Below are 11,036 nucleotides of genomic sequence, written 5' to 3'. Positions count from 1 at the left end.
TAGTAGTAGTTGGAGTAGGAGTAGGAGTAGAATAAAAAGTTCTTTTATTTTTCTGCAATTTTACATTTCAGTATTGAATTCAATTCAGCTTATGCAAATTTCAATTTACTACCATTCTCATCTCCACTTTTTCTTTCTGAAATTTTTCATCTGCACTGGTACTGAGCTTGATTTACTTTCTTGCAGTTTTGTTCTTCTGGAATTTTACAATTGAGTCTGCTGTGAGCTGAGTTTAATTTCTATGCAATTTAAATTCCTTGAATCTTTGCCACTCTGCCAAGTTACTTTCATGCAATTTTAATCTTCTGCAATTGTTCTGAGTTTTGATTTTCTGCTTCATTTAATTTCCCAGCACCTAATTCCCTTTACATTTGCTGTAATTTACGTTTCTTGCTCTTTAAGTTTCTGCCAATTTACCTTCTGCACTTTATGCCTTCTGCAATTTACATTCTGTCAATACAATTTCACCCAATTCACCACTGTTAGCTTAACTAGACTAATCACCTCACTAAAGTTGCTTGATCCATCAATCCCTGTCGGATCGACCTCACTTTTGTGAGTTATTACTACTTGATGCGACCCGGTACACTTGCAGGTGCGTTTGTGTGGAATCATTTTTCCCGCATCACACACATGATCCTAGCACGCTGAAAATCTTGGGGTCACGCGTACGTGTGGGTCACGCGCACGCATGACAAGGTGCTCTGTTTTTCAAAAGTTTTCAAGTTCTAGCACCAAACCAAGCATTCCAAACATCCAAACAGCTACCATAACATCACCAAACCTTATTTAACATACTAGACTACCAAATAAACTCAACCAACCAAACTAAACATGAAATTAAACTACTTTTCCAATATATACAAAAGAGAAAAAATGGAAAGAGTTTACCATGGTAGGGTGTCTCCCACCCAGCACTTTTATTTGAAGTTTCTAAGTTGGACATTTAGTGAGCTCCTTGTCATGGTGGTTTGTGCTTGTAATCTTCCTTTAACTTCCACCAATGCTTGGACTTCCATTGGTTGCTAGAATTTCCAACCAATTGCGCCAAACTATGATGAAGTTTCCCAGAAGCTCGGAGCTCCAAAAATTGATGCTCCTCTTGTAATTCGGGATTCCAAATATTGTTTTCACACCCGTCTTCAAGTTGCTCATTACAGTTCCATCCGGATGGCATACTCATCTTAGAATTCTCATATAAGCACCCAAAAATCCTCCTAGATCCTATCAATTGAGTAGCACACAAATCCCTGCTCCTAGACTTTGAGATTCCAACCAAAATAAACCGAGAGTTATGTTTCCAACCACTAACCATCTCTCTTTTACTCTTCAACCCATAAATATTCCTATGTTGACAATCTGTTTCAAGCAAACCATATTCAAGCAGGATAATAAAGTTCAAGGATAAGAATTTTACCCACTCAAATGTAAGGGGTGATGGTAACTTAGGAGGAGATGTCTCCAATGGTCTTGATAAGGCAATTTCATCTCTCGTCCGTCCTCTTTAAAGGGTTTCCACTACTTGACAAGATACTTCATGCTCTACTTCTTGCCAAGCTTCCTCAAGTTCACATTCTTTCTCACCAACTTCTTCTAGCTCCTCCCCATCACTCAAATCATATCTTGGGGATTGAGTGAAATCTACCTCAATATCAAATTCAAATTCAATGGGGGATGATTCATCAAGCTGAAAAGGATCACATGTTGATACGAAATAATCATAAATAGGTGGATTGGTTGCTTGTCCTATTTCTTCCAATTCTTCATTCACAATATGCCTTGGAGGTTGTGCACTAGCCTCCTCAACATCAATTTCAAACTGTATGGAAGAAGGCTCTACAACCTTAGATTTCTCTTCGTATTCAACATCTCCTAAATTTTCAACCACTTGTTCCAGTTCAATCATCTCAACATCCTCCTCTTGCTGCCATTCTTGCTTCAACTCCTCATGTTCTCCTTGAAGTTTCAAGTTCTCTTTCTCACTACATTCCTCAACTAGTCTTCCAGATTCAACATTGGGAGTGTCTTGATTGCATGAGCATAGGTGGGAGGCTATGCAGTTAACAGTTCCCGTCATGGTAGCCACCATGGTGCTGAGTCTCTCTAGCTCCTTTTGATCCTCTTCTTCTTGCTTTTGAAGAAGAGAATAGATATCTTCTTGTTCTTGCATGAAGAGTTGGAAAGCTTCATTCATTGAAGGTGGTGGTGGAAGAGAGAGTTCATTGTCTGGAGAAAAGGTGTCATAGTTGGAAGGTGGTTCATATTGGTAAAAGTCTTGAGGTAGTGTATAAGGAAGTGGTGGTTATTGGGAGTATTGGTGTTCGAATGGTGGTGGCTCTAGATATGGTTCATATGGTTGTTGGTATGGTGGGTATGGATTAAGATCATATGGAGGTGAATGGTAGTATGGGGCTTGTAAGTAGGGTTGGCAACAATATTAAGGAGTTGGTTCATAGTTGTGCACGTTATGGGGTAGATTATTACCATAAGAGACCAGAGGAGGTTGTTGCCATGAAGGTTGAATGTAAGCATGTGGCTCCTCCCTAACTTGGATTCCATTCCCATAATGTGATCTCTCATTGAAGCTTTCATTCCCTACAAAAAAATTGCAACCAAACTCACAGCAAAAGGGATGAGAATTCACGGTAGCAAAAGAAAATAAAAATCAATACTAATAACAAATAATGAAAACAAACTCATACAACTAGCAAAAACTAAGAAACAAACTATTTACAATATTCACATATGAACAATTACCAATAACAAGCACACATTGAAATTTCCCGACAACGGCGCTAAAAAATTGATGTGAAGGAAATCGTCGGTTAGGAATTTCTTCTCAATAAAAGAAATCACTTCGTTGCAAGTATAGTTCCAAACGGACAAATAACCTTCAATCAAAGTTTAATCGGTTTGTCACAAGTGCAAACTAATAAAAATACCGAGAGTATTAGATCTTGGGTCGTCTCTGGGAATTGCAGTGAGGTATGCGTGTTATTGGTTATGAGGTTCAAGGGGGTGGTTTGCAAATAAGAAGACAAGAATTTAAATGACAAGAAAATTAAAGTAGACAATAAAGTAAATCAATAACTAAAAATAACTATTACTAAAAAGAGGCATTCATGGCAAAGTTTGAGAATTGAGGTTTTCTATCAGAGTCATTAATTATAACACAATAATTATCAAGAGCTAATCCTATTTCGTTATCTCCAACATCGGTAGAAAGTCAAATAAGCCTAGTTAATCCCAATCCATAAGTAATGTTAATGGTAACAAGATTAACTAATCACTTTAGATCATTAATCTCTTTAGAAAATGGTGCACGAAATGTGAATCACACTTTTCACAACTCGTACCACTAACCAGCAAGTGCATTGGGTCGTCTAAGTAATACCTTACGTGAGTAAGGGTCGAATCCCACGGAGATTGTTGGCTTGAAGCAATCTATGGTTATCTTGTAATTCTTAGTCAGGATATCAATTATAATTATCAGTTTGGATCGCGAAAAATAAAAGAGCATGAATTAAATACTTGTTATGCAGTAACGGAGAATATGTTGGAGTTTTGGAGATGCTTTGTCTTCTGAATCTCTGCTTTCCCCTGTCTTCTTCTTCACGCACGCAAGGTTCCTCCTATGGCAAGCTGTGTGTTGGTGGATCATTGTTGTCAATGGCTACCATCCGTCTTCTCAGTGAAAATGATCCAGGTGTGCTGTCACCGCACGGCTAATCATCTGTCGGTTCTCACTCATGCTGTAATAGGATCTATTGATCCTTTTGCGTCTGTCACTATGCCCAACCCTTGTGAGTTTGAAGCTCTTCACAGTTATTCAATCCCTGAATCCTACTCGGAATACCACAGACAAGGTTTAGACTTTCTGAATTCTCAAGAATGCTGCCAATGGCTTCTCGCTTATACCACGAAGATTCTGATTAAGGAATCCAAGAGATATTCATTCAATTGAAGGTAGAACGGAGGTGGTTGTCAGTCACACGTTCATAGGTTGAGGATGGTGATGAATGTCATGGTTCATCACATCCATCATATTGAAGTGCGAATGAACATCTTAGATAGAAACAAGCGTGTTTGAATAGAGACTCATGCCGTCAAAGAGTACAATGTTCAGATCTAAAAATGTCATGAGGTCCAAAATAAATCTCTAAAAGTTGTTTAAATACTAAACTAGTAACCTAGGTTTACAGAAAATGAGTAAACTAAGATAGATAGTGTAGAAATCCACTTCTAGGGCCCACTTGGTGTGTGCTGGGGCTGAGACTTGAGCTTTACATGTGCCTAGGCTATTTCCAGAGTTAAACGCTAGGTTGTAACCTGTTTCTGGCGTATAACTCCAACTTGTAACCCGTTTCTGGCGTTTAACGCCAGAATGCAACATGGAACTGGCGTTGAACGCCAGTTTACGTCGTTTATCCTTGAGCAAAGTATGGACTATTAGATATTTCTGGAAAGCCCTGGATGTCTACTTTCCAACGCAATTGAGAGCGCACCATTTGGACTCTTGTAGCTCCAGAAAATCCATTTTGAGTGCAGAGAGGTCAGAATCCAACAGCATCTGCAGTCCTTTTTCAGCCTGAATCAGATTTTTGCTCAGCTCCCTCAATTTCAGCCAGAAAATACCTGAAATCACAGAAAAGCACACAAACTCATAGTAAAGTCCAGAAATATGATTTTTATTTAAAAACTAATAAAAATATAATAAAAAGTGACTAAAACATATTAAAAACTACCTAAAAACAATGCCAAAAAGCGTATAAATTATCCGCTCATCACAACACCAAACTTAAATTGTTGCTTGTCCCCAAGAAACTAAAAACAAAGTAGGATAAAAAGAAGAGAATATACAATGAATTCCAAAAACATCTATGAAGATCAGTCTTAGTTAGATGAGTGGGGCTATTAGCTTTTTGCTTCTGAATAGTTTTGGCATCTCACTTTATCCTTTAAAGTTCAGAATGATTGGTATCTATAGGAACTCAGAATTCAGATAGTGTTATTGATTCTCCTAGTTCAGTATGTTGATTCTTGAAAACAGCTACTTTATGAGTCTTGGCCGTGGCCCTAAGCACTCTGTTTTCCACCGGATACATACATGCCACAGACACATAACTGGGTGAACCTTTTCAGATTGTGACTCAGCTTTGCTAAAGTCCCCAATTAGAGGTGTCCAGGGTTCTTAAGCACTCTCTGTTTTTTGCTTTGGAACTCGACTTTAACCACTCAGTTTCAAGTTTTCACTTGACACCTTCACGCCACAAGCACATGGTTAGGGACAGCTTGGTTTAGCCGCTTAGGCCAGGATTTTATTCCTTTAGGCCCTCCTATCCACTGATGCTCAAAGCCTTGGATCCTTTTTATTACCCTTGCCTTTTGGTTTTAAGGGCTATTGGCTTTTTGCTCCTGCCTTTTGGTTTAAAGAGCTTGATAAACCACTATTTTATGGTTTATATTGTGTTTATTTATGTGGTTTTATCATGATCTTTACCCACTTATTCATTAAATAAGCATGCATTTATAATTCCTTCCTAAAGTTATTGCATGATTGAAAACTTGCTTCTTAGAGACTTTTAATTATGTATTTTATTTTTCTTTTATTCCATTCGATGCCATGATCTATGTGTTAAGTGTTTCAGGCTTTATAGGGCATGAATGAGTTGGAGATTGGAGAGGAAGCTTGCAAAAATGGAAGGAACACAAGGAATTGAGGAGATGACCAGCGAGAAGTGACGCGGCCGCATGGATCGCGCGCCCGCGCGAAAGAAAGGAAATCGCAGTGACGCGGCCGCATGGATGATGCGACCGCGCGGCATGGAATAGCACAAGCGACACGGCCGCATGGATGACGCGACCGCGTGGTAATGCAGAAAGCCGAATGACGCGGCTGCATGGATGACGCAACCGCGTGACATGTGCGATCTGCATAATCTGCAAAATCGCTGGGGGCAATTTTAGGCCTTATTTTGACCCAGTTTTCGGCCCAGAAAAGCAGACTAGAGCCAGAGAACATGCAGAAACCAACAACAACATTTATTCCGCATAGTTTTAGTTTTTCAGATCTAGTTTTACTCCTCCTCTAGGTTTTCTCTCTACACATTCATAGCTTTTAGGATTTGTTATTATTCATTGTTTTTGCATTGGGATATTGAGAAAAGTTATTGCCTCATCAAGACTTCGACATTCTAGTTTGTTCTCTTTACTTGTCTCTTACTCTTCCATGTTCCTTAATTTACTTAATTTTACCATTGGATTATTTTAGCATTTATTAATACAAGAATTACCTTTATTTTTAATTAATCTTTTGATTATTATTTATCATGTATTTCTTTAATTCCCTTTCTTATGTTATGAATTTTGCATTTACAATGAGCGAGTAGTTCCCTAACTTGATGGGGAGTTGAGTGAAAGGAACCCTTGAGTTGGGATGCTCAAGAGAAAGATTGTGATTGGGTTTATCGTTGGATTGCTCTCTAGTCACTAACACCAATCCTCCCAACAGAGGATTGGAACTTGTGGATAGAAATAACACTCCAACATGTTTGACTTTCCCTTACTTGATGAGGGACAACTAAACATAATAACCCCCAATTGTCAGTTGATCTTGAGAGTACTGTAACAAGAATAGGGCTTCCAGCTAATCAACTCCCAGTCAAGGCTTTTATTTAAATTTATATAAATTCTCTAATTTAATTTTCTGCCATTCAACTCAAACTTTTTTGAAAACATCTGATTAATAAAATAGCACACCTTTCTGCAACTCGTTGGGAGACGACCTGGGATTCATACTCCCAGTATTTTAATTTTAATTTCTGTGACACCCTTCTAAATTGATGAGCGGATTTCTGGTTGGTTGAGAACTATACTTGCAACGGATATTTTACAATCATTCTTAACTCGCCAATTTCCGCTGCCATCAATTTTTGGCGCTGTTGCCGGGGAGTTGCAATAGAGTGCTAAAGTTATTAATTGGAATTTATTTATTTACATTTTATTTTATTTTGCTACTATGAGCTGCTTGTTTCTTTCGTTAGATGGCACGTTCGCTTCCTGATCCAAGCTTGCTAGTATTCGATCCTGAGATTGAAAGAACTATTTCACGGATAAGGCAAGTTCGGCGTCGGTTAGTCCTCTCTGAGGGCGGATCTGAAACGTCACTTGAGAAAGAAACCAGCCCCCGTTCTACTGATTTTGTTGTTTCACGTGCAGGTAACATGGCAGCAGCCAGGAGAGTTACTATCCAGGAGGCTGGAGCACCTGATTTTACAATGCAACCATTTCAAGCGCATCACCCAGCGGTAGCTACAGACTTTGAAACAAAGATGGCACTGCTCAATTTGATGCCCAAGTTTCATGTATTACCTGCTCAAGAGACTATCAAGCACCTGAGAGATTTTCAGGCAGCCTGTTCTACTGTCAAGCGTGATGGTGCAGATGAAACTTCGATTTTGTTGAAAGCTTTCCCATTTTCTCTTGAGGGAAAGGCAAGAGAGTGGTACTACATTCAACCAGCAGCAATTGTATCCAACTGGGATACACTGAGAAGAGAATTCTTGGAAAAGTTCTTTCCAGCTGAACTTACTGATAAACTGAGGAAAGATATTTCCATGATTGTTCAGGATGAATCCGAGACGCTTTATGAATACTGGGAGCGCTTCAATAATCTTCTAGAAGCTTGCCCCCACCATATGATTGACAAGATAGTGTTACTCAGTTATGTCACACAGGGAATGAGGCCCCAAGATAAGACCACATTGGAAAATGCTAGCAATGGGTCTATGAAAAAGTACAAGACCACTGATGAGGCATGGCAATTGATCAGTGACTTAGCTGAATCTACTAGGAATCACAGGCAGAAACAAGGCCGTTCAAAAGCCGTTGCAGAAGTATCCTCTAGCAGAGAGACTACTGCTTTAACTCAGAGTATCTGTGAAATGACCAACTTGCTGAAGCAGATGCAATTAAATCAACAACAAGTTCAGCAAGCTCAACCTTCTCCACCACAGCAAAACTAACAATTAGTCCCACAGAGAGTTTGCGGAATCTGCACTGATTATAGCCACTATACTGATGAATGTCTGCAGCTCCAGCAGGAAGACAACACCGTGGCAGCCACACATAACTTCTATGACCGCCCCAACCAAGGGTACAATCAAGGTGGCAACTACAGCCATGGATGGCAGGACAATTCTAACCAGAATTGGAGAGACAACAACAATAGACGAGGCAGAGATAATCAGGAAAATCAGAGGTGGAATAACAACAACAACAGGTAGCAGAATTAGAATCAGCCTTACAGAGCACCTCACCTAAGGCAATCCCAAGGACCACAGAATACCCAACAGCAGACCTCTCAATTTATCCATCCTTCTGAATCTGCCAATGATGACTTACTACAATCTATTGATCGGAGACAGCAAACCATGGAAAACAAAATTAATGCTACTCTGAATGGTCTGACCGCTACTTTGCAGGCTCTTGTCTCCTAGATAGGATCAATGAATAACTCCAATAACCAATCTTTGAGCTCCAGTGGAATTCCCTCTCAACCGTTACCCAATCCCAAGGGTGGTATTAATGCCATCACTCTGAGGTCCGGAACCACACTGCAGGAGAGGAATCAAGAGGAGCCAAACCCACCAGAATACGCCTCAGCTGAAGAGGTAGTAGAAATAGAAGATGTTGAAGAAAAAGAGGACATACAGGACGTGATTGAAGAAGAAGAAGTGCAACCACAAGAGGAAGCACTAAAAGGCGCAGACACTGAAGAAAATGCCACTCCCATCCCATTTCCACAACTTGCAAGGAAGCCCAGGAAGTAGCTGGAACTTGATCCAAAAATGGTAGAGATATTCAAAAAGGTTGAAGTAACTGTTCCTCTATTTGATGTTATTCAACAGGTACCTAAGTATGCTAAGTTTCTAAAAGATTTATGCATACATAAAGATAAAATTAATGAATTAGAAACTCTTCCTTTAGGAAGTTCCATATCTGCTTTAATGGGAGGTTTACCTGAAAAGTGTAGTGACCCAGGTCCTTGTATAGTTAATTGTACTATTGGTGGTGTGATAATTTGAATGCATGTGTGATTTAGGAGCATGTGTGAGTATAATGCCTTTGTCTATATATGATGTTTTGAGGATCCCTCCCTTTAAAAGGTCGGCAGCTCATTTTGTGTTAGCAAATAAAAGCATTATCATAGTGGCTGGAGTTGCTGAAGATGTACTAGTAGACATTAAGGGACTCACGTTTCCCACTGATTTTTATATCCTGAAAATGCCCCAAAATGAATTAGATAAGCCATCATCAATCCTACTCGGAAGACCATTCTTGAAGACCTCAACGTTTAAATTAGATGCTTTCTCAGGAACATACTCTTTTGAAATAGATGGCCGAGTAGTGATCTTCAATCTGAACGGAGTTAGAAGCATCCTCCAGAGGACCACTCTATCCTCAAGTGTGACATTATAGATAAAACCGTGGCTGAAGTCCATCAGGAGGAATTTGAAGAGAAGCACATAGGACAAGGTCCAAGTATGGGGACATTCTCAGAGGACAATGACAGTGCCTTACCACTGTTACCAGCTCCAGACAACCCAGAGCCTGAACATGATTAGAAGCTAGAAGTTAAACCCCTTCCTCCACACCTGAAATATGCTTACCTTGAAGACGGGCAGAAGTTTTCGGTTATCATTGTAAGGGAACTCACTTCTCAACAGGAAGAGCAGCTACTTGGTGTGCTGAGGAGGCACAAGAAGGCAATTGGGTAGAGTTTGGCAGACATAGTAGGCATCAACCCTCAAGTTTGTGAGCATAAGATATTTTTAGAAGACGGAGCAAGACCTGTCCGTCAACCTCAGAGAAGACTGAACCCCACTATCCTAGAAGTTGTCAAAAAGGAAGTCACCAGACTACTAGATGCAGATATCATCTATCCCATCTCAGACAGTGAATGGGTAAGCCTAGTACAAATGGTGCCAAAGAAGTCTGGAGTCACTGCAGTGAAGAATGAGCATGGAGAGCTCCTGACAACCAGAGTTCAGAATGCTTGGAGGGTCTGCATTGACTACAAACGCTTCAACCAAGCAACCCGTATGGATCACTATCCTCTTCCATTCATTCATCAAAAGCTGGATCGCCTGTCAGGTAAATCACATTATTGTTTTCTAGATGGTTACACAGGTTATTTCCAGATTCATATAGCTCCTGAGGATCGAGAAAAGACTACTTTTACATGTCCTTTTGGGACTTATGCTTACAAGAGAATGCCCTTTGGCTTGTGCAATGCACCAGCTACTTTCTAGAGGTGCATGATGAGTCTTTTCTCTGATCTTATTGAGGACTGTATGGAGGTTTTTATGGATGATTTTAGTGTTTATGGCGATTCCTTTAGCCTTTGCTTAGGTGGATTATATAGAGTGTTAGATAGATGTGTCAGTACAAATCTGGTATTAAATTTTGAAAAATGTCACTTTATGGTTAAACAAGGGATTGTACTAGGACATGTTGTGTCTAATACTGGCATTTCTGTAGATCCAGCAAAGGTGGATGTTATTTCTAGTTTACCTTACCCCTCTTTTATGAGGGAGGTCCGTTCTTTCCTTGGCCATGCAGGTTTTTACAGGAGGTTCATTAAGGACTTCAGTAAGGTAGCACTTCCCTTATCCAGGCTACTGCAGAAAGATATTGAGTTCGAGTTCAGTGAAAATTGCAAACAAGCGTTTGATAAGCTGAAGACCGCACTGACTCAAGCTCCAATTGTAAGAGGACCAGACTAGAGCCAGCCATTTGAAATAATGTGTGATGCTTCCAACCATGCCGTAGGAGCAGCACTGGCTCAGCGTGAAGGTAAGGATCCTTTTGTTATTGCTTACCCGTCTAAAACCTTAGATGCCGCTTAGTCGAATTAAATTACTACTGAGAAAGAGCTTCTTGCTATTGTTTTTGCTCTGGATAAATTCTGATCCTATTTACTTGGTACGAAGGTAGTAGTGTATTCAGACCACGCAGCTCTAAAGTATTTATTA

The sequence above is a fragment of the Arachis hypogaea genome, chromosome 11 (genome assembly GCF_003086295.3).
Source record: "Arachis hypogaea cultivar Tifrunner chromosome 11, arahy.Tifrunner.gnm2.J5K5, whole genome shotgun sequence".
Taxonomy (NCBI): domain Eukaryota; kingdom Viridiplantae; phylum Streptophyta; class Magnoliopsida; order Fabales; family Fabaceae; genus Arachis; species Arachis hypogaea.
This window is presented reverse-complemented; position numbering follows the sequence as displayed.